Source organism: Schistocerca serialis, chromosome 5 (genome assembly GCF_023864345.2).
Source record: "Schistocerca serialis cubense isolate TAMUIC-IGC-003099 chromosome 5, iqSchSeri2.2, whole genome shotgun sequence".
Lineage (NCBI taxonomy): Eukaryota > Metazoa > Arthropoda > Insecta > Orthoptera > Acrididae > Schistocerca > Schistocerca serialis.
Window position 1 is genome coordinate 112,384,441 of NC_064642.1, and position 23,018 is coordinate 112,407,458.

At 43.6% G+C, this 23,018-nt stretch overlaps 1 long non-coding RNA gene across 1 annotated transcript; it reads right to left on the bottom strand.

Moving 5' to 3' along the window:
* Positions 1 to 1,291: 1,291 nt before the first annotated feature.
* On the bottom strand, positions 1,292 to 22,272 carry LOC126482407 (uncharacterized). The gene is made up of 3 exons (XR_007587645.1): positions 21,961 to 22,272; positions 21,833 to 21,852; positions 1,292 to 1,424 (listed from the first exon to the last, which is right to left on the bottom strand). It is a non-coding gene; the product is annotated as an uncharacterized LOC126482407 (long non-coding RNA).
* Between the last annotated feature and the right edge of the window lie 746 nt (positions 22,273 to 23,018).

A 23,018-nucleotide genomic window follows, 5' to 3' on the forward strand; every position in this document is an offset into this window, starting at 1 on the left:
TAAGTACTGCAAGATGACCAGATTCAAGAAACTATTCCAAGCTCAAGAATGAAAAGGAGCTACCAGAATCCAAAAGGGCACAAACAGGTTCACCACCTACTCAAGAACAAATATAAGGCAGTGAGAGTGATGACCAAGCAATGACATGGGCACACCAGGTTTTAAAGCCTTGGCCCTGGGGTCGCTGCCCAGCCAGGCGTCATTTATTGACTCTGGGTGTCCACGGCCGAGTGCAAGTACAAACTAAATGGCCTGTTTGACCACACCTAAAACAACGCCACAATTCCCCTTTAGCAGACTCAGCTGATGTTGGTAGTCCAGAGTTGCCCTCAGCGACGCCCGCGGGCTGAACCTTAACTTTATGGTATCTATCATCCAAGAGTGGCAACACAGGTACCGCTACAACAGCGGCACGCAGTTCCTCCCACAGAGAGGAATGACCACGAAAAATAAATTGTAACTTATCCACCTCTTCCATTCCTCTCAGGACAATTGAAACTAACTCCAGTGCTGGCAAATCAACTAACAAGGCCAAGCAGGCCATCTTAACTCTTTCCATGTATTGATGTAACTCCTCTTTATCTTGCTGGATCTGCCAAATATAGCAACACTCAAGTTGTTTGCGAAATCCCGTGGTCAGTCTTTCCCTAATATAAGCTCCCTCAACTGCTGCAAGGATAACCCTCCTGCCATGGCCCTGGATACCAGTGTCCTCAATTCGCCTCTAATTAAAGGATACAATAGAGACAAAACTACTTGATGGGAAACACCAAACGCATCAGCCTGTTACTCAAAGCAAACCAGCAACCATAACAAGCTTTCAGTTTGCTCGAGTCGGTCTATAACTAATTCTGCGATGTCTCAAAACAGATGCACCAGGGGATTACGTAATTTAGCAAATACCCATCAAACCTCTCGGAAGACATAAGGGTGTTATTCCCGGGCTCGCTAGTGCACCATCCGGAAGATAGCAAATCCTGCTCCCCTGTCCTCTTCCTGTCTAGCTCTAAACATGTGAACTTAAACTGCAATTTATTAACCAAGGACTCCAACACAGTGGTTCATTCCTTATGACGATCCTCTACCTTTAATCCCCTTAAATCAGATACCCGGATGGTTAAATGTATCAGCTGTGTCCACAACCTGTCTAACTGACTGCCACTGGGTTGAGTGCCCTCTAGAAACCGATGTTGTCCTCAAGACTCCTAACAGTTTTAAACAAAACCTCAATGGCTGCCTTGTCTCATCCAAAACATCCGGCGTGACGTCAATTGGCTGAAGCATGGTAGCACGCAAGGGGGCTGCTAAGTCCAGAACACTACCCTCAATAGGCTGGCATCTTATTGCCAGCTCATGAGTGAGGTGGTCCTTCCTCAATAGGCTGATCCCAGGGCACTGCCTGACGCCATTACAGAATTGATCGCCTAAAACAGAACAGAATCACAAAGACAAAAATCGTTAACAAATCAAACCAACAGTAACTGAAATGGCAAAATTACAGTCACAACCAAGCTCTGCTACCATTTGAGACCTGGTGGTCAAGGAAGGCAGGATTCAGTTACGATTGTGGACGGGGCCGTAATCAGTTACTATTGGTTGACTTTTCTTTTAATCACACACAATTTATTTAAAATCAACAACAAATTAAAATAATGGCAATAATTTAAGAACTGATTCATGGTTGAAAGCCTTAATGGCAATAAATTAAGCATTGATTAAACTTACTGCAACTTACAATAACAGTTATTAAAATATAAAAGACGGCTTGTTGCAATAATACAATTGCCAAATTAAAATTTTAAGACAAGTAACGACACTCACGGCTGAAGACCTTAATGGCAATAAATTAAGAACTGTTTTAACTTGTTGCAAATTACAAACTACTGTTATTAAAATATTGAAAACAAGTCACCAAGGCCTTAAAGGTTAACTGCTAAAACAAAATTGCCACATTAGAATTTTAAGACAAGTAGCGACAGTCATGGCTGAAGGCCTTTAACGCCAAGAATGGCAATTATTAAAAAAATTAACAAACATACGGTCAAACAACAAGGCAAGAGCAAAAGTTAATTTAAAAGACAGGCAACTGACCACCAAACAGGTGAGACACAATTATAGTAAACTTGGTAGCACAACTGTTGAAACTTGCTGTAACGCCAGGAATGGCAATTATATTAAAAAATTTAGAAACATACTGTAAAACAGAAAAAAACAAGGTTAATTCAAAAGGACAAGCAACTGATCACCAAACAGGTAAGACAAATGATGGTAATTTGGTAATACAATAATAAAATAATAACACAATAATAAAACACAAGGGCTACTCACAGACAGTGCTCCAGGACTTGACCTCTGAGTAAGTGATGCCGAAAACACTTTCGTGAGCCATGAGAAAAGCAGCCAAGAGTTGCATTCACTTCGCAAGATGGTAACTCACACTAGTGGCAGTCTAATGAATGACTAATGATAATCTGCTGAAGCTGCCTAACGTCCGATAACCAATGCAATGATGGAGCACCATGCCAAAGCCGGAACCAGTGGTCAGCACTGTGTCCTCAGAATGCTGTGTTTAGAGCATCCAAAACGAGAAAGGAACCACCATTATCAGAGTAGAAGAAACGCCAACCGACCTAAAAATCAAGGAAACTGTCAAAACGACACCCCTACCTTACAGCAGCGGCAAGGCGAGGAAACGTACACTGCTGTTACATATACTAACCTCAAGGGCAGGTCACTGGGGCGTTAGTGGCCACTAGGCAGGAAAAACACCACTGGTTGCACTTAACAACTAGTAACACATAGAATGCAGCAGTTAGTAACAAGAAGTCAAGGAAAGCTAATTAGATCTGCCTTCCCCAAGCACTCCACTCACTGCTCTTCATCTTGGTGACACTGCGAGCAGCAACATTAACCCAAATCACTGGAGAATCGCGAGATCTCACAGTGGTGGAGGTTTCACCGCTAGGATTAAAATCCACTCAACATAAAGCTTGTTGGATCCAGTTGACGACTAGGTCGTGCACCCTCTCGACCACGGCTCTTCCATCTGGCAGTGCATGTGTGCTGCCAGCGGTCCCAGCGTGTTCTTGCACTCTCCTCTTGGCTCCTATGGTGTTCACAACCAAACTGCCCACTCACACAACCTGGAAAAACAATGAAATCACGCCAAACGTAGGGCCACAGTTACTACATATTGATAACACCACTGCTGCCACTAGCGGACAGGCAATATTTGCGAAAACAAGTGGCGCCAGTCAACACAAGAAGAATACAAACAACCGCAATCATGTCAACCAAACGATACAGTCTGGCCTCCAACAGAGGACGGAAACCTACAACAGCACCAACATGAGCCACAGCACGGCTCAGATAATATTCCTAATTTTGGCAGTACAAATTACGAATATTGTCCTATTTCAAAATTGTAAAAAGCTCTACGCATTTAGTCTCGTGGCATCTATATATTAAATTGGAAAGCACAAATCTATTACAGAACATAATTATATAGTGTATCATAGATTTTAACCCAGTCAATAGATAAGAGAAAACTTTAAAAATCACATCTTACATATTAAATTCCAGAAAACAAAACACAGTTATCTAGTCTTATGGATATACAGATAGATTTAAACTCAGTCAATGGATAAAATAGAACTCTAGAAATCACATCATCGTACATACTAAATTCATGACAATGGAAAAAAGGACAAAAAAAAAGATACTTATGGATCATGTCTCTATGCTTTCAGTTCAGTGATATTGCATAATCCAAACTATTTCTTAGATTCTTAATACACAAGTCTGTATGCATTAGAATTTGGATTTTCAAGAACTTCAAATGGTCCAATATTGCCACATAGAGAAAGGTGTAAGTAGATGAATGATGAACACTAACTTCACTTAACGAAGGTTTATTCAGCACTTGCACATACAAGAGCGCATAGCGAACTGCCTCTGACCAGAACACATATGGTATATATACAGCTACGGAACATTCCAGTACAATTATTCTTGCCATTTGTGGATACTTCTAGAATGTACTCGAACCGAATATAGAAATTAAAATTTTTCAGTTCAGGTGAGTATTGGACTCACGACCCTCCATGCAATAATCTAGTATCATGACCACTACACTATGGCAACTGTGCTACTTGGCTTCTTCTGCGACATTGCTCCCTCCTTAAGAGAACAGCATCTTGGTGTTATGTCCTCCTAGTCCGGGAATGAGCCATCAGTCCTGCATACTCCGACTCCCTATGACTGATGTTCGCCCTGGGATCTTCTTAGAACTTCCCTTGCCACTGCATTCTTCGAACCTCCCACTTGTTGCCTGTCACTGGAGCTTCGAATTTACCGTGAGTTGCAGGATCCTTATAGGGCTTCATTCAAAGGACGTGGACCATATCTCTGATCTATTGTCGTCTTGTGTCGGGGTTGAAATCTTCAACTTCATAAATAACATCAGACAACTGTCTTACAACCTTATAAGGTCCAAAGTAGTGCCTGAGGAGCTTCTCAGAGAGACCAACCTTCCGAACAGGAGTGAAGAACCAGACAAGGTCACCAGGCTGGTAGACAACAGGGTGGTGGCTCACGTCATACCTTCGGCGATCATTTTCTTGAGCCTGCAGCATGTGGAGTTGAGCTAACTGCCAAGCTTCCTCAGCTCTGGTTAACACCTGGCCAATGTAGTCATCGTCCACCTCATCAGGATGTAATGGAAACACACTGTTCATCATTGTCGTCGCCTCACACGCATGCACCAGGAAAAATGTCATAAATCCTGTGGCGTCTTGACTGGTGGTGTTGTAGGCAAACGTCACGAAAGGTAGTACCTCATCCCGGTTGCTCTACTCAATATACAGACCAAGTACCGGGTCAGTCGTCAGAGCTTTTCACAGCACATTGAAAGAATCTTGTTGAGCACCAACCCAGATAAATTTAGCATTGGATTTTAGCAACTCTTGGAATGGCCTGGCTTTGATACAAAAGTCTTTGATAAAATGACGGTAGTAAGAACACAATCCAAAGAAGCTTCTTACGTCTCTGATACTTTTAGGAATAGGAAATTCCGTCACAGCTTTCACCTTTTCTGGGTCTGCCCGCACACCTTTGTTTGACACAAGCTGCCCAAGTATTTTGATTTCTTTTGCTCCAAAGAGACAATTTCTCAGATTAAGTTTCAGCGTGCCTTGTTGGAGACACTTAATAATGGCCCTCAGTCTTTTTATGTGTTTATCAAATATCTCTGAGAACAGTATAATGTAATCTAAATAACAAAGACACATTGTCCACTTCAGGTACCTTAGAAGACTATCCATCATTCATTAAAAATTTGCTGGTGCATTACACAAACCAAACGGCATTACCTTAAACTCATACATGCCCTTAGGGTTAATGAATGCAATTTTCTCATGATCAGCCTCATCTACTTCGATTTGCCAGTATCCCGAGTACATGTCCATGGTTGAGAAAAATTTAGCCCCCTTCAGACAATCTAGTGTATCGTCAATTCATGGAAGAGGGTAAATGTCCTTTTTAGTTATCTTAGTAAGCTTCCTGTAATCAACACAAAAGTGCCAAGTGCCAACTGCCATCCTTCTTCCTGACGAGAACCACTGGTGATGACCACGGACTCTGAGAAGGCTGAATGATTTCATTCTTCATCATTTTCTCTGCCTCGCCGCGAATTATTCGACATTCCATTGCTCTCTGGTTTATTGGTTGATGGTCTCCAGTGCTAATCCGGTACTTCACCATCGATTTGTCTAATTTGCTCTTCACCTGTGGATTGAAGCATTCACAGAACTCTTGAAGAATGGCAAGTAACTTCTTCTGTTGTTCATTAGTGAGATCTGTTGATAGTCGAGTTAGAAGGTTTTGTCTTGTAGTGGTAGTGCTAATTTTGCCCACAGACTCGGCATGGGAAGTTTGTATGATGCTCAGCGGCTCTGCAATTAATGGCTCAGAGTTTGCTATGCACATGTGTCTTGGAAGGATCTGCAGTTCTTGGCGACAGTTAACTATCCACAATTCACCGAATCTGTTCCTAAATGAGATGACAGAGGTTGGGATGAGCAAGTTATTCTTCAGTGGTATGCTTCTCTTACATTCCACACCAAGATCCATGGGTTGGTGCATGGCATGACACATGACAGCTACCTTTCTAGCACTGACTGCAGGAATGATCACTTCATCCAGCACACATAGTCTCCACACACTCAGATGCACATCTTCCTGTCCGCAGTATCTCATCTCGTCTAGCATAACTCATCTCGTCTAGCATAATCTTCAAGCAACCACAATCTATAATTGCTTGAGAAGCTTTCAAAAAGTCCCATCCGAGAATGACATGACTACACTCTTGTAAGAAGAATTCTAAGGTCACTTATACCCACACAAATTCCTGTAGGTTTTACATATTTCCAGTTAGCCACCTTCAGCAGAGATGTTTTGTTGTCGACGAATATGGTTTCCTGCACTTGGTGATGGTTTGTTGTTGTTGTTGTTGTCTTCAGTCCTGAGACTGGTTTGATGCAGCTCTCCATGCTACTCTATCCCGTGCAAGCTTCTTCATCTCCCAGTACTTACTGCAACCTACATCCTTCTGAATCTGCTTAGTGTATTCATCTCTTGGTCTCCCTCTACGATTTTTACCCTCCACGCTGCCCTCCAATGCTAAATTTGTGATCCCTTGATGCCTCAAAACATGTCCTACCAACCGGTCCCTTCTTCTTGTCAAGTTTTGCCACAAACTCCTCTTCTCCCCAATTCTATTCAATACCTCCTCATTAGTTATGTGATCTACCCATCTAATCTTCAGCATTCTTCTGTAGCACCACATTTTGAAAGCTTCTATTCTCTTCTTGTCCAAACTATTTATCGTCCATGTTTCACTTCCATACATGGCTACACTCCATACAAATACTTTCAGAAACGACTTCCTGACACTTAAATCTATACTCGATGTTAACAAATTTCTCTTCTTCAGAAACGCTTTCCTTGCCATTGCCAGTCTACATTTTATATCTTCTCTACTTCGACCATCATCAGTTATTTTGCTCCCCGAGTAGCAAAACTCCTTTACTACTTTAAGTGTCTTATTTCCTAATCTAATTCCCTCAGCATCACCTGACTTAATTCGACTACATTCCTCAAGTACATCGCCCTTGTATAGACCCTCTATATACTCCTTCCACCTTTCTGCTTCCCTTCTTTGCTTGGAACTGGGTTTCCATCTGAGCTCTTGATATTCATACAAGTGGCTCTCTTTTATCCAAAGGTCTCTTTAATTTTCCTGTAGGCAGTATCTATCTTACCCCTAGTGAGATAAGCCTCTACATCCTTAAATTTGTCCTCTAGCCATGCCTGCTTAGCCATTTTGCACTTCCTGTCGATCTCATTTTTGAGACTTTTTATTCCTTTTTGCCTGCTTCATTTATTGCATTTTTATATTTTCTCCTTTCATCAATTAAATTCAATATTTCTTCTGTTACCCAAGGATTTCTACTAGCCCTCGTCTTTTTACCTACTTGATCCTCTGCTGCCTTCACTACTTCATCCTTCAGAGCTACCCATTCTTCTTCTACTGTATTTCTTTCCCCTCATTCTTGTCAATTGTTCCCTTATGCTCTCCCTGAAACTTTCTACAACCTCTGGTTTAGTCAGTTTATCCAGGTCCCATCTCCTTAATTCCCACCTTTTTGCAGTTTCTTCAGTTTTAATCCACAGTTCATAACCAATAGATTGTGGTCAGAGTCCACATCTGCCCCTGGAAATGTCTTACAATTTAAAACTTGGTTCCTAAATCTCTGTCTTACCATTATATAATCTATCTGATACCTTTTAGTATCTCCGGGATTCTTCCATGTATACAACCTTCTTTTATGATTTTTGAACCAAGTCTTAGCTAAGATTAAGTTATGCTCTGTGCAAAATTCTACCAGACGGCTTCCTCTTTCATTTCTCTCCCCCAATCCATATTTACCCACTATGTTTCCTTCTCTCCCTTTTCCTACTCTCGAATTCCAGTCACCCATGACTATTAAATTTTCGTCTCCCTTCACTACCTGAATAATTTCTTTTATCCCATCATACATTTCATCCATTTCTTCATCATCTGCAGAGCTAGTTGGCATATAAACTTGTACTACTGTAGTAGGCATGGGCTTCATGTCTATCTTGGCCACAATAATGCATTCACTATGCTGTTGGTAATAGCTTACCCGCACTCCTATTTTTTTATTCATTATTAAACCTACTCCTGCATTACCCCTATTTGATTTTGTATTTATAACCCTGTATTCACCTGACCAAAAGTCTTGTTCCTCCTGCCACCGAACTTCACTAATTCCCACTATATCTATCTTCAACCTATCCATTTCCCTTTTTAAATTTTCTAACCTACCTGCCCGATTAAGGGATCTGACATTCCACACTCCGATCCGTAGAACGCCAGTTTTCTTTCTCCTGATAACGACGTCCTCCTGAGTAGTCCCCGCCAGGAGATTCGAATAGGGGACTATTTTACCTCCGGAATATTTTACCCAAGAGGACGCCATCATCATTTAACCATACAGTAAAGCTGCATGCCCTCCGGAGAAATTACAGCTGTAGTTTCCCCTTGATTTCAGCCGTTCGCAGTACCAGCACAGCAAGGCCGTTTTGGTTAGTGTTGCAAGGCCAGATCAGTCAATCATCCAGACTGTTGCCCCTGCAACTACTGAAAAGGCTGCTGTCCCTCTTCAGGAATCACACGTTTGTCTGGCCTCTCAACAGATACCCCTCCGTTGTGGATGCACCTACGGTACTGCCATCTGTATCGCTGAGGCACACAAGCCTCCCCACCAACGGCAAGGTCCATGGTTCATGGGGGTGGTTGGTGACGGTACTTCTCCAAAATGACTGAATATGATGCTCCAGAGTCCACAAGAGCTTGGGCTGGTCGGCCACCCATGAGGATATCGATGTAGTTTCCTATCGTTTTTGTAGTGATCGACAGCAGAGGATTTTTCTCTTCGGCGACCTCACCTCCAAGGAAGGTCGCACCCTTTAGTATTCCAGGTTGTGGCGGCTAGGTGATCAGCTGGAGCTTCCAAACAGTGATAGAGATCTTGATCGACGTGTTGGCAAGGAAGGTCGCACCCTTTAGTATTCCAGGTTGTGGCGGCTAGGTGATCAGCTGGAGCTTCCAAACAGTGATGGAGACCTTGATCAACGTGTTGGGGAGCGTCCTCTCCAGTGGCTAGCTTGCAGCGGTGGTGACCTACGTGGTCATCCACAGTGGAAACATATTGGTTGGTTATTCATGGTCCTCCAGACATCAGTCTTCCTTGGTGCCCAAACAGGTTCCTCATTCAGTATTGTAGGAATGTAACTTCACCTGGGTCTCGACTATTTTACAGTTTTAAAGGGAAATGAAGGACGAGAGATTGGGTTCAATGTCTGTTCCAATTCCTTCCTTATGACCTCTTGAAGCGTCTTGGTTTTTTGCTCAGTATGCAGTCCAAGTGTCTTCTGAACTTCCTCTCTCACTATCTGACGAAGAACACTTGTGGAATCAGTTTCTTCCTCCATCACAGACATCAATACGCCATTTGGAAGCCATTCAAACTTCTTGCATATAATTCTTTTTTGATGCATTGTCTTGGTATACTGGTACCATTTTATGAAGTCGTCTGCTGTCGAAACCTCTTTCAGGAGTAGGGCTTGATACATGTCCTGAGCAGCACCCTTTATGAGATGTGCAACCTTATCTTCCTCCTACATTCAAGGATCCAGTATTTTACACAGCTCCAAGATGTCTTGAATGTAGGATGCTGCCGTTTCTCCTGGACGCTGTGCCCTGCACTTTAATTTATCTTCAGCCTTGCACTTCTGTCATTGTGTGTCGCCGAAATATTTGCGCAGTTCTGCCTGGAATACTTCCCAGCTTGTGAACTTCTACTTGTTGTTCTCATACCATTGCTCGGCAGTGCCCTCCAAGTAGGAAAATACGTTAGCCAAACACACAGTGTCATCCCATTTGTTAAATCTGGCTATACACTCATATACCTTCAGCCACTTGTTTGGGTATTGACCATCATTACCAGAGAAGCTGGAAGGATGTCTCACGTAGTGGCACACAGTTGCTGTCATTGTGACGTCCTCTTCTTCTTCTATCTCCAATAGATTGCGATCTGTTGAATATGGCTCGAACTTGGGTTTCTCGCCATGTAAACAGCGGCTCTGTCGTGGCCTGATGGGAGCCACCATGCCGTTGATAATGTGCAGTATCACAAGTTCCAATACCCAGCGCCTCCACCAGAATAATGTTTTGTGGAAGAAAGTGTAAGTAGATGAATGACGAACACTAACTTCACTTAACGAAAGTTTATTCAGCACTTGCACATACAAAACCACGGAGGGAACTGCCTCTGACCAGAACACATGTGGTATATATACAGCTACAGAACATTCCAGTATAATGATTCTTGCCATTTGTGGATATTTCTAGAATGTACTCAAACCAAATATACAAATTAAAATTTTTCAGTTCTGTTTGAACTCACAACCCTCCATGCAACAATCCAGTATCATAACCACTACACTATGGTGACTGCACTACTTGGCTTCTTCTGCGACTATATAAATATCGAAAAATTTCTTTATTTCAGGTGTCAACACTTTAGATTTCTCTTTTACTTTTACCAACACAAGATCTCCTACTTCAAACTTAGAAAATATACCTTTACCATCATGTCTCTTCTCTCTCCTATCCCCCTGTTTTTTCATCATATCCCTAACACATTCTTCCCTCTCTTGTGGAGACAGAATTTTAAATGGTGGAAACTCAATGTTTTCAGAAATAAAGTTAGCTGGTCTGTGATTAAACATGATTTCCAATGGGGAAAAACCTGTTGAAGAATGTTGTAATCTGTTCATAATATCCTCAAAGTCAATGACATAATCTATCCAACTGGTATGATTCTTACTTCAATATGTTCTAAACAGTCTTCCAACCTCTCTCATATATCTTTCTGCAAGGTTACTTGAAGGATGGTACACCGAAGTTAGAATATGCCTTATTTTTGCATGGTCAACAAAATCTTTCCAAGCTGTTGATGTAAATTAAGAACCAGTATCAGATAAAATTGTTTTGAGGATAGCCAAGTGATGAAAATATGTGTTTTCAAACTTAGAGATGATTTGCTTACTGGTAGCTTTCTTGAGAGGAAACAACTTTATGAACTTTGTTAAGTTGTGCTGGGCCCCTTAACAAACTTTGTACAAAAAGGGTTGTTTTCCACTGAGACGATAGTCATCGGGCATCCTCTTAGGCAATTAAAAAGGCCCTCAGTAATCTCCCTAGTTTGGCTATTCTTGATTTTGGGCGCCTGTTTGTTGTCCAAAAGGGTGCTTCTGCTTATGGAATAGTGGCTGTTCTTCTGCAAGAACAAAATGGGAGTGACATCCCATAGCTTATGCTTCCAGGAAGTTGTTACACGCAGAAACTAAATATTCCAATTAAGAATGGGAAACATTGGCAATTGAGAAATTTAAGTTTTATCTTGAGCATACGAATTTTCTTCTAGAAATGAATAACCAGGCCCTAAGTTGGATTCTGAGACATCCCCAGAAGACTGAGTGAATAGCACATTGGGCAATTCAGATTTCCGCCTTCTGTTTTAAGGCCAGGCATATTAAGGGTCCGGACAGTTAGGTGGCCTTAAGCTGAGTGGTCATCAGGATCAGAGGTGGGGGGGCTTCCAAGGACTGGGCAATGGAGATGTTGACGGAGATCCTGAACTTTTTATTAATTTGAGAGGGAAGCAATATCTTGACCAACAATTACTGGGATTAAACGGAGGTTGTTATAAGGGGAACAGGTCTCTGGTTATAGCCTGCACATAGGACTGCTTTGTTATAGTTGTTGCAGCAAGAGCAAAACTAAGATCAGTTTGTCCATGAAACTTGTCAGTCCTGTATTCCATTACTTTCATGATACTGTGGTGGGTAGCCACTTGGGTATTCATAAAACTATTCCTAAGGTTCAGGAGCATGTTACTTGGCCTACCATTTGCAAAGATATTTGGAGATTAGTGGGAGTTTGAAAGCTGCAAGAGTGCTAAACCCAGTACTCACTAGCATAAAGGCCTTCTGCAGTTGACAAGGAGGATTGTCCTGTGGAGAAACTTTTTATTGATTACTTAGGACCCATTTGTCATACTTGTGCCGGGAACGGGTATGTCCTGGTGGTTGTCGATACCATTTCCTGTTTGCTAGTTGATTCTGAGCAGTAGGTTTACAGGGCCTTTGGCCATCGAAGTAATTTTTTCCACCTTTGGACCACCTAGGTCTCTTGTGAAAGATAATGCTTTGCCTTTCATTTCCAAAGTGTTTAAAAGGTTCAGTTTTGAGAACGCTGTTAACATATCACCACCTCTCCATACCATCTGCAACCCTCCTTTGTGGAGCAAGTTAACCGTAATTTAAAGGCACCACTGATCATTTTTGATGGTAGGTCTCAAAGGAAGTGGGATCTTTTGATACCCTGACTCAATTTGGCATTCAATATGTTCCAACATGAGACTCTTAAGGCCTTCCCAGTTTCCCTTATATTTGTTTATCAGGTGAATTCCCAATTAGCTAACTTACGGTCTATTAATGACCTTCTTCTGGAGCAGGTTAGTCCGGAAATTATTGAGTGGAATTAGAGGAGGGTGAGACACAACATCCAGCACTCCCATCAGAAGTTAGTAAGGCTTTACAATTGCGGTCAAAGGAGTTTAAAGTTACAGTAGGGGAATGAGTTTTTGTGTAGAACCCCAACATCGCCTTAAAAGGGGAGGTAGATTATGCTAGTAAATTGGCTCTGCAGTTCCTCAGTCCTTGTAGATCATGCAGAAATTAAGTCTTGTTAATCTTCTTTTGCAGAATTTCTGCACACACAGTGTGTTGTGGGCTCATGTGAGCCAAGTCAAGGAGAATAGTCAATTTTATCAAAAGGCAAAAAAAGAGAAAGCACTCCACTCCCCCTTTTTCCAGTATTAGTTGGGGGAGGTTGAGTCTTGTGGTTTCTTTTTCTTTTACAAATTGCCTGCCTTGTCTGTACGAGTTTGCAGCCATGTATACAGGGTGTTAAAAAAAAGGTACGGCCAAACTTTCGGGAAACATTCCTCACACACAAAGAAAGAAAATATGTTATGTGGACATGTGTCCGGAAACGATGGAAAAGAAAAATCGCTACCTCGTCGCCAATTGTAACAGCTTCAAGCTGAAGAAATATATTTCAAGGAAGACACAATACATGAAAGTCACAGATCAAGTAAACAGAGTAAGACGTGTGTACACTTTAACAGTCAAATCATAACTGAGTCCAAGTCTAGCGGCCACTGGCTGGCTGGCCGCTTAGGTGGCGCTGCTGCTGCATGGCTGGCAGACAGCGCCGCATGTAGAGGACACGCATAACTGCGCGGCAGCTCTTTGAAAGATCAGTGAGTCACAACAGTTTTCACCCCTTTGAATTTTTTGCACAAGTCTTGATGGAGGTGGCCTGTAGATTGCTAACGTCCACAGGTGTTGTTTGACTGGCCGTAAAGTCTCGAGGAGGAGGCTTCCAGTACGGACGGAAGTGTCCCCGATGATAACGGGTTGAGATGACAGGAGGCATGGGGATCGAATCTGCTGGAGCCCCGTGCACCAATCTGCCCTTTGCGGCAAGTCCGGTTGTTATAACAGGAGACATGGGTGATGTGTCCGCGTCCGTAGGAGATGGAGGCGAGTAGAGTTGCTCCGACAGATGATGATCATCTGTTTCCTGCATGGGCACGTCTCCTAGTGGTGTCAGTTCTTGTGCTGGCACCGATATGATAGTGAGAGGACTGCGTTGTGAGTAATGAGAGATTCCAGTATCCCGAGCATCAGGTAGAGCCGAAGGTGGTGTAGTGGCATCCAGAACAGGCGTTGCCGGCACACGAGGCCGAAGCTGGTCCGAATGACGCACTGCAACACCCGTGTCCGTCTGGATTTCATACAGGCGTCGGCCACGGTGTCGTAAGATGCAGCCAGGACTCCATTTTGGCCGCCTGCCATATCCCCGTACCCATACAAGGTCGTCAGTGGTGAACCAGCCAAGCAAAGGCACCCGCGGCCGTGAGGTGGAAGGCTGCAGAAGATGAAGTAGCGTGCGGGGCTGTCAGCCGTGTAAGAGCTCAGCCGGGCTGTGGTCGCCCATGGGGGTGAAGCGGTAACAAGCCAGAAATTGGAGAAGCACATCGTCAGCAGCAGAAGTCAGGAGTTTCCTCATCTGAGCCTTAAATGTGCGGACCAGTCGTTCAGCCTCACCGTTTGACTGTGGATGGAACGGAGGGGCTGTGACATGCATGATGCTGTGACGGGCACAAAAATCCACAAAATCAGAAGAGGCAAATTGCGGACCATTATCAGTAACAAGAGTAGAGGGAAGGCCTTCCAAAGAGAAAATGTGAGCTAGAGCATTGGTGGTTGCCGTGGTGGTAGGCGACGTGCAACGGACAATGAAAGGAAAGTTAGAGGAGGCGTCAATAACGAGAAGCCAATAAGTACCTAAAAAAGGTCCCGCAAAGTCAGCATGAATATGCTCCCAGGGGTTCTCAGGCGAAGGCCGTGGTGACAAAGATGACGCACAAGGGCCGCAGGCAGCGACCATGTGTGCGATTTCAGAGTCGATGCCGGGCCAGTACACATGACAGTGCGCCAGAGATTTTGTGCGAGACACACCCCAGTGCCCTTGGTGAAGGAGGCGCAAGACCGAAGCACGCAAAGACGCAGGTACCACAACATGCGGTGAAGCATTTTCGGTGGAAAGGAGGATAACACCATCCCTAGCCGTGTGGCGGTAATTCAAAGCATAGTAATTCTGCAACGGATCAGAAGTCTTAGCAGACGGACGATCTGGCCAACCCTTCTGAATACAGCGTAAAACCTGGGAGAGGGTAGGGTCAGAACCCGTAGCAGCCGCCAGCTAGTCCCCAGTGATGGGGAACCCGTCCACAACCCGCTGCTCGGCAACATCCAGGTGGAAACACAAAAGTTCATTCCTATCGAATGCCAGATCAGGACCCATGGGAAGGCGAGACAGTGCATCAGTATTCGCATGTTGAGCCGTCGGCCGGAAATGAATCTCATAATTGAATTGAGACAAGTAAAGAGCCCAACGCTGGAGGCGGTGTGCAGCCTTATTGGCAAGTGACATTGATGGATGAAACAAGGAAACAAGTGGTTTGTGATCCGTAACAAGATGAAATTTGGATACATAGAGAAAAACACCAAACTTATGAAGAGCATAAATAATGGCCAAAGTTTCTTTTTCAATTTGAGAATACTTTTGTTGGGTGTCCATGAGCGTTTTGGAGGCATAAGCAATGGGTTGTTCAGAACCATTAGCAAAATACTGCGCAAGGACTGCACCGACCCCGTATTGAAAGCCGTCTGTGGCAAGAACAAGATGTTGCCCAGGTCGATAAGTAGCCAGGCACGGGGCCTGTCTCAGCATAGTCTTCAATTTCTGGAAAGCCGCATTGCATGATGCAGACCAGTGAAAAGGCACATTTTTATGCAACAGGCATTCAACGGTTGAGCCACCGAAGCAGCAGATGGTAAAAACTTGTGATAGTATGCTATTTTCCCCAAGAAGGCCTGCAGTTCCTTAACAGATGTAGGGTGAGGAAGGGCATCGATCGCAGTGACAGTTTGCTGAAGCAGACAAATACCATCCCGAGAGAGTTAAAACCCAAAGTACGTGATAGATGCCTGAAAAAATGTTGATTTCTGAAGATTACACTTAAGACTGGCAGTCTGTAAGACATGAAAAAGTGTGTGGAGATTTTGAAGTTATTCATCAGTGGTGGAGCCAGTGGCAACAGCATCATCCTGGTAATTTATACACCCAGGGACAGTGAGCAATAATTGTTCCAAGAATCGCTGAAAGAGAGCAGGGGCACTGGCAACCCCGAATGGCAATATTTGGTATTGATAAAGGCCGAAAGGCGTGTTAAGGGCCAGAAACTGCCAGGAAGCAGCTTCGAGGGGAAGTTGATGATAAGCTTCTGACAGGTCAAGTTTAGAAAAATACTGGCCTCCAGCAGGTTTAGTGAACAGTTCTTCAGGTCGAGGCATAGGGTAAGTGTCGATAAGGCATTGAGCATTTACAGTGGCTTTCAAATCGACAGGGAGATGAATATAACCATTTGACTTAGCAACGACAATGACAGGAGAGGACCACTCACTGGAAGTGACAGGAAGTAAGACCCCTGAAGCAGTGAGATGATCCAGCTCCCATTTGACCTGATCACGAAGGGCCACAGGAATGGGCCGAGCCCAAAAAAACTTAGGCCGAGCAGTGGGTTTGAGCATGATATGAGCTTCAAAGTTGTCTGCATAGCCTAACCCAGGAGATAAAATGGACAAAAATGTCATCAACAAGGAATCCAATTGAGCATGTTGTTGTTGTTGTGGTTTTCAGTCCTGAGAGTGGTTTGATGCAGCTCTATCAAATCTCAGTCAAATCATAACTGAGTCCAAGCCTAGCGGCCGCTGGCTGGCTGGCCGCTTAGGTGGCGCTGCTGCTGCATGGCTGGCAGACAGTGCCGCATGTAGAGGACGCGCATAACCGCATTGCGGCACTTTGAAAGATCAGCGAGTCACAACAACTGCATCATTAGCAAATGGTATATACCAACTGTACCAACTAAATGACCTAATCTATACTTTTTTTCGAATGGCCATCTTCTGCGACAGCTATTAAAATCTGTTACTGTAGTTTATCTGTCTTGAGCTGACTGCAATTTAATTAAAAAGAAAGATTAATTGAATTGCAGTCGGCTCAAGACAGGTAATCCACAGTAACAGATCTAATTTTTAAAGCAAAATCAGTATTACAGTCAAATAGCACAGGCTTCTGTCATAAAAGTCCGGGTCATCTGCAATCTGAAGTATGCATGCACTTCGCAAAGGCCTGACTAGTGCAATTTCATTTGAGGAAGCAGCTAATACTACTTGCGATATTTGCTTAAAGGGAAACAAACAAGACTTTCTTTTTCACGATTTGGTTCAAGAGCCTTGGAAACTCTTGACCTAATTTACTCAGGTTTGTGTGGGCTATACAAAATAAGTCAACTGGAGCAGCCAAGTATTACCTTACCTTAATTGCTATTCCAGGAAAGCATTTGTGTATACTCTCAGAAATAAAAATCAAGTACCACACCTGATTCGATACTAAAAATCTACACTCCTGGAAATGGAAAAAAGAACACATTGACACCGGTGTGTCAGACCCACCATACTTGCTCCGGACACTGCGAGAGGGCTGTACAAGCAATGATCACACGCACGGCACAGCGGACACATCAGGAACCGCGGTGTTGGCCGTCGAATGGCGCTAGCTGCGCAGCATTTGTGCACCGCCGCCGTCAGTGTCAGCCAGTTTGCCGTGGCATATGGAGCTCCATCGCAGTCTTTAACACTGGTAGCATGCCGCGACAGCGTGGACGTGAACCGTATGTGCAGTTGACGGACTTTGAGCGAGGGCGTATAGTGGGCATGCGGGAGGCCGGGTGGACGTACCGCCGAATTGCTCAACACGTGGGGCGTGAGGTCTCCACAGTACATCGATGTTGTCGCCAGTGGTCAGCGGAAGGTGCACGTGCCCGTCGACCTGGGACCGGACCACAGCGACGCACGGATGCACGCCAAGACCGTAGGATCCTACGCAGTGCCGTAGGGGACCGCACCGCCACTTCCCAGCAAATTAGGGACACTGTTGCTCCTGGGGTATCGGCGAGGACCATTCGCAACCGTCTCCATGAAGCTGGGCTACGGTCCCGCACACCATTAGGCCGTCTTCTGCTCATGCCCCAACATCGTGCAGCCCACCTCCAGTGGTGTCGCGACAGGCGTTAATGGAGGGACGAATGGAGACGTGTCATCTTCAGCGATGAGAGTCGCTTCTGCCTTGGTGCCAATGATGGTCGTATGCGTGTTTGGCGCCGTGCAGGTGAGCGCCACAATCAGGACTGCATATGACCGAGGCACACAGGGCCAACACCCGGCATCATGGTGTGGGGAGCGATCTCCTACACTGGCCGTACACCACTGGTGATCGTCGAGGGGACACTGAATAGTGCACGGTACATCCAAACCGTCATCGAACCCATCGTTCTACCATTCCTAGACCGGCAAGGGAACTTGCTGTTCCAACAGGACAATGCACGCCCGCATGTATCCCGTGCCACCCAACGTGCTCTAGAAGGTGTAAGTCAACTACCCTGGCCAGCAAGATCTCTGGATCTGTCCCCCATTGAGCATGTTTGGGACTGGATGAAGCGTCGTCTCACGCGGTCTGCACGTCCAGCACGAACGCTGGTCCAACTGGGGCGCCAGGTGGAAATGGCATGGCAAGCCGTTCCACAGGACTACATCCAGCATCTCTACGATCGTCTCCATGGGAGAATAGCAGCCTGCATTGCTGCGAAAGGTGGATATACACTGTACTAGTGCCGACATTGTGCATGCTCTGTTGCCTGTGTCTATGTGCCTGTGGTTCTGTCAGTGTGATCATGTGATGTATCTGACCCCAGGAATGTGTCAATAAAGTTTCCCCTTCCTGGGACAATGAATTCACAGTGTTCTTATTTCAATTTCCAGGAGTGTAGTTGAAAGGCAAACTGGAAAAATGATCTGTACTTCACATGCAGGTAATTACACACAGAAAACTTCAATGATAAATTGATAAACTTTTTCATACAGGTAGGTATCCAACATCAGACTACAGCACTGTATGTACCAGAACAAAACAGAGTTGATGAGCATAATAACCCTACAATAGTAGAAAAAGCAAGATGCCTGATCTTCGAAACAAATTTGCCAAATAAATTCTGAGCAGAAGCAGGCTCCCATGCAGTGTATGTAATTGAGAGATCTCAATTAAGACACTAAAAAGCAAGACTCCAGAAGAAGCTTAGATAACCAAAAAGGTGGATCTTCAACATCTCAAAATATTGGGAAGCAAGGCCTATATTCACATTCTGAAAGCTACTCAATGAAATTGGGACAAAAAAAGTATTGGATGTATCTTGGTAGGATACTGTGAATAATCAAAAACATACAGGCTTTTTGAAACTAATTGCCAGAGAATCATAAAAACAAGGGACATTATTTTTTATGAATGTACTTTTAAACAGTGTAAAGAAAAAACTGTGTTGTGGGAACCAAGTCTATTGTTTCTCCCACTGATGCAAAAGAAGCAAAACCAAATAACGGCTGAAGTCGAAGAATTTGAAACTGAACCTGAGACTATCACAGCCAGTAGTAGTTGAGGAATACAATGAGGAACCAAACCCAGATAATGCAAATAATGATGACGAGCATCCACAGCAACTTGAGTCAGTACAAAAGTCATCCAGAATTCCCAAGCCAAAGGAGCTATATGACTTTGTAACTTATCAGTCTAAACACTGGCTGAAACCAATACAAGAAGAGTTACAATCACACAAAGAGAACTACACATGGGAGTCTGCTGTTTCACCTTCGTTTAAGAAACCAATAAATGGGAAATGGGTGTCTCAGTCAAAGAAAGATTTGAAAGGTCACATTGTACACTATAAAACATGGCTAGTAATAGAAGATACTACTCAGAAGCAAAGCCTGGATTACGGTGAAACATATGCCCCAGGTATAAGATATAACTCATCAAGATATTTATTTGCTGTGGCTGCTAAACCTGATCTTGACATTGATCATCTAGATGCTGCCACTGCTTTCCTACAAGGTGACTTACATGAAGAGATTTACATGAAAGTGTCAGAGGTAGACTCTGCTACAGAGACAGTGAAAAATATTGGTATTAAAAGACTGAAAAAGGCAGAATATGGATTAAAGCAAGGTGGTCACAGACGGAACTTGAAATTAGACAGAACACTGTTAAATCTAAACTTGAAGAGATCAACAGCTGACCCTTGTGTCTATTACAAAAATCAAAGTTCAGACATTTTAATAGCTGCTGTTTATAAGGATGATATGCTAATTTTCAGTAACATTTCATATTAGAAAGAAGTTTTCAAAAAAAAATTAAGAGAAACATTTTTAGCTGAAAAACCTTGGTGATTCTGCAAATTGTTTAGGTATCTGAATCACTAGGAACCATAAAGAAGATTATATATGGATAGACCAGACACACTATGTGGAGCAGATTCTCAACAGAATTAATATGAAAGAATGGAACCCAATATCTATGCCACTGGACAGTAACCAATTGCTCATTCATGACATGAGTTAAAAAAAAAAACACAGAACAGGAGCAAGAAGCTATGAAGAACATACTCTATCAATAGCAATATGAGATTTAATGTCTGCTCAGTTAGGAAAGAGGCCAGACCTAGCTTATTCGATACAGATTGTCAGTCATTTTTGTGACAATCCAAGCATGCCACCCTGACAAGCAGTCAAAAGAATCATTAGATACCTAAAGGAACCAAGGATATGTGATTATTGTTTTCTAAAAGACAGGACTGCCACAAAACAGGTTACTATGATACAGACTGGGCCAAAGTTTCCAAAGACAGGAAGTCAATAACTGGATAACTGTTTAAATCTCAAGGAGCAGTAAAATCCTGGCAGAGGAAGTAACAGCCAACCATAGCCTTATCCACAACTGCAGCAGAATATATGGCCCTGACCTCAGCAGGTCAGGAGGCTCTGTGGCTTCAACGGTTAGACAATCAAATATCTCAAATCCCCAAGAAGGATCCTATCAAACTATTGTGTGACAACAGAGCAGCAATTGCCTTATTTAAGACTAATGGTTACAAGAGTGAAACCAAACATATAAACGCTAGACACCACTTTATAGGAGAAAAACTAGAGTCAGCCCAAGTCACTGTGCAGCACAGATCTTCAAACCATAGTAGCAGATATGATGACAAAACATCTGGTTTTATTTCTTTTATTTATTTTTTTGTGCTTGATTCTAGTGGGGGTTGAGAGAATTTAGAATCTGTTCCTTGACTGTGTATATATCTTTTGGGTTGCTATGGACAGTGTTATTCTTTATTTTGTGGACTGTATAATACATTAGTTTGTGTAACTGTGTTTAATGTGTTAATGTGTACAATAAATCTTACAGTTCCAGTCAGATACCACCAGCAAATTACTCTGCTAAAAGGTCAAGTTTGTAACATTCTCGTCAAAAGTAAACGGAAAACTGTAATTAACTTATTTGCATCCATTACTGTTTTCTCAAGCTGTGCCCTTGGTTAAAATATTACAGTTTGTGGTTTAAATTATCATAAGATTTGGATGTGATTTGACATTAAATATTTCCAGTTTATTAAATTGTCTACAAAACGTTGTAATTTGATGAAAGGTCCTGTTTCATTTCAAAACAGTTGTTGGTATCCAAGCTGTTGTTTCCTTTTTAACTGTTGTTTAAAGTGGATGTTGCTGATCTCAGAAATTGTTTCTCTTAGTATTATATAGTTTTTAAAAAAACAATCCAGCTTGTCAAATAGTGAATGATGTGTACTTAAAATCCCGGCTCAGTCCTTTTGCATGTTCGATTTTGGTTAAGCTACATTTCTGTAAGGTGGCATTTAAAACCATAGCATAACTTTGCTCGTGCAAAATTAAGCTTGTCCTTTTCTTGTATGGTATCCTGTGAACCCTGGAATGAAGGGCCTGATCAGCTCACTACCATGAGACAGATACTGTAGTCAACAATTTAACTGTCTCCCTCGCAACCAAAGTGTATATCGCTTATGTATAAATGGTGTAGACAATTTCACTATTGGTAATAGAAAGAAGAAGTTAATTTACTAACCTTCTTCAAGCAGCTGTTGTCTAGGGGCAGCAAAAATCTCTTCAATATTCCAAAATTCAGGTCCAAGTTTACATTGTATATTACATCACAGTGTGGGTTTTACATGGCGTTGAACTGTAATAACTCACTTTTAGGATCGAAACGACGTTTATTTCGTCACTTTATAGAGCGAATACAGAAAGATGGCTGTCGAACATAGTGGGAGAACGCAAAGACTAGAAGATAAAGCTAAAGAGCATAGTCAAAGAACTGTCACTTCGCATCAGAGAAGCCACAGCTCTGCCCCCCTCTCCCCCCCTGGTAGTGCGAAGCACAGCGGGGCTGAGCTAGCACACACTCACAAAAAAACCTTCATGCCAACACGGTGAGTGGAGGCGGCGTCTGGCACACGAAGTGTGTGGCTCGAGCACATCGTCGTCAGGGGTCCTGTGCGTCGGACAGCTGCGCAGGCGATGGCGAGTTGAAGGGGGTGTGGCGGTGTCAGGCGAGGTGTTGGTGGAGGCAGGTCAGCAGGGTGCAGCGAGATGTGGCTCCATGAGGGACCACGCAGGCTTTAAACATTGTACTGAAACTGTACTCGGGTGGCTGTTGAGCAGAATCATGAAAGTATTGATCCTGCAGTGTTATATGCGGTGCGGGCCGGAGTACGAAGGTTGCAGAGCTGCATGAACAGCGTCATCTTGTAACACGACAAAATTGCATGATTACAAGTCCTTATGAACAAACACCTGCGGCGTGGTGTGAGTGCAAGGTAGAGGCGGATGAAGGTGGGCCACGTGAGCACACACTCATTTGATGAGGGCCGGCAGGTCAGTAGCGTCCGTTGTAGAAGTGTCCTTGATGCAGTCAGCAGGCAGGATGAGCGGTTCACCATACAGGATCTCCGCCAATGAAGCATTGAGGTTCTTCTTGTGTGTGAAGCGGATTCCCAGTAATACCCACAGCAGAGCCTCACACCAAAGCCCGTCGTGGCACATGAGTGTAGCTTTTAGCGTTCTGTGCCATCACTCCACTAGACCATTGGCCTGCAGATGATATGCAGTTGTGCAAAATTTCGCCACCTCGCACAACTCACACAAGCGAGTGAAAAGCGACGACTCGAATTGGCGGCCCTGGTCCATGGTAAGTGACAGGGAGCAACCAAATCTAGCCACCCACACCAAAATGAACATGTGAGCGATTGTCT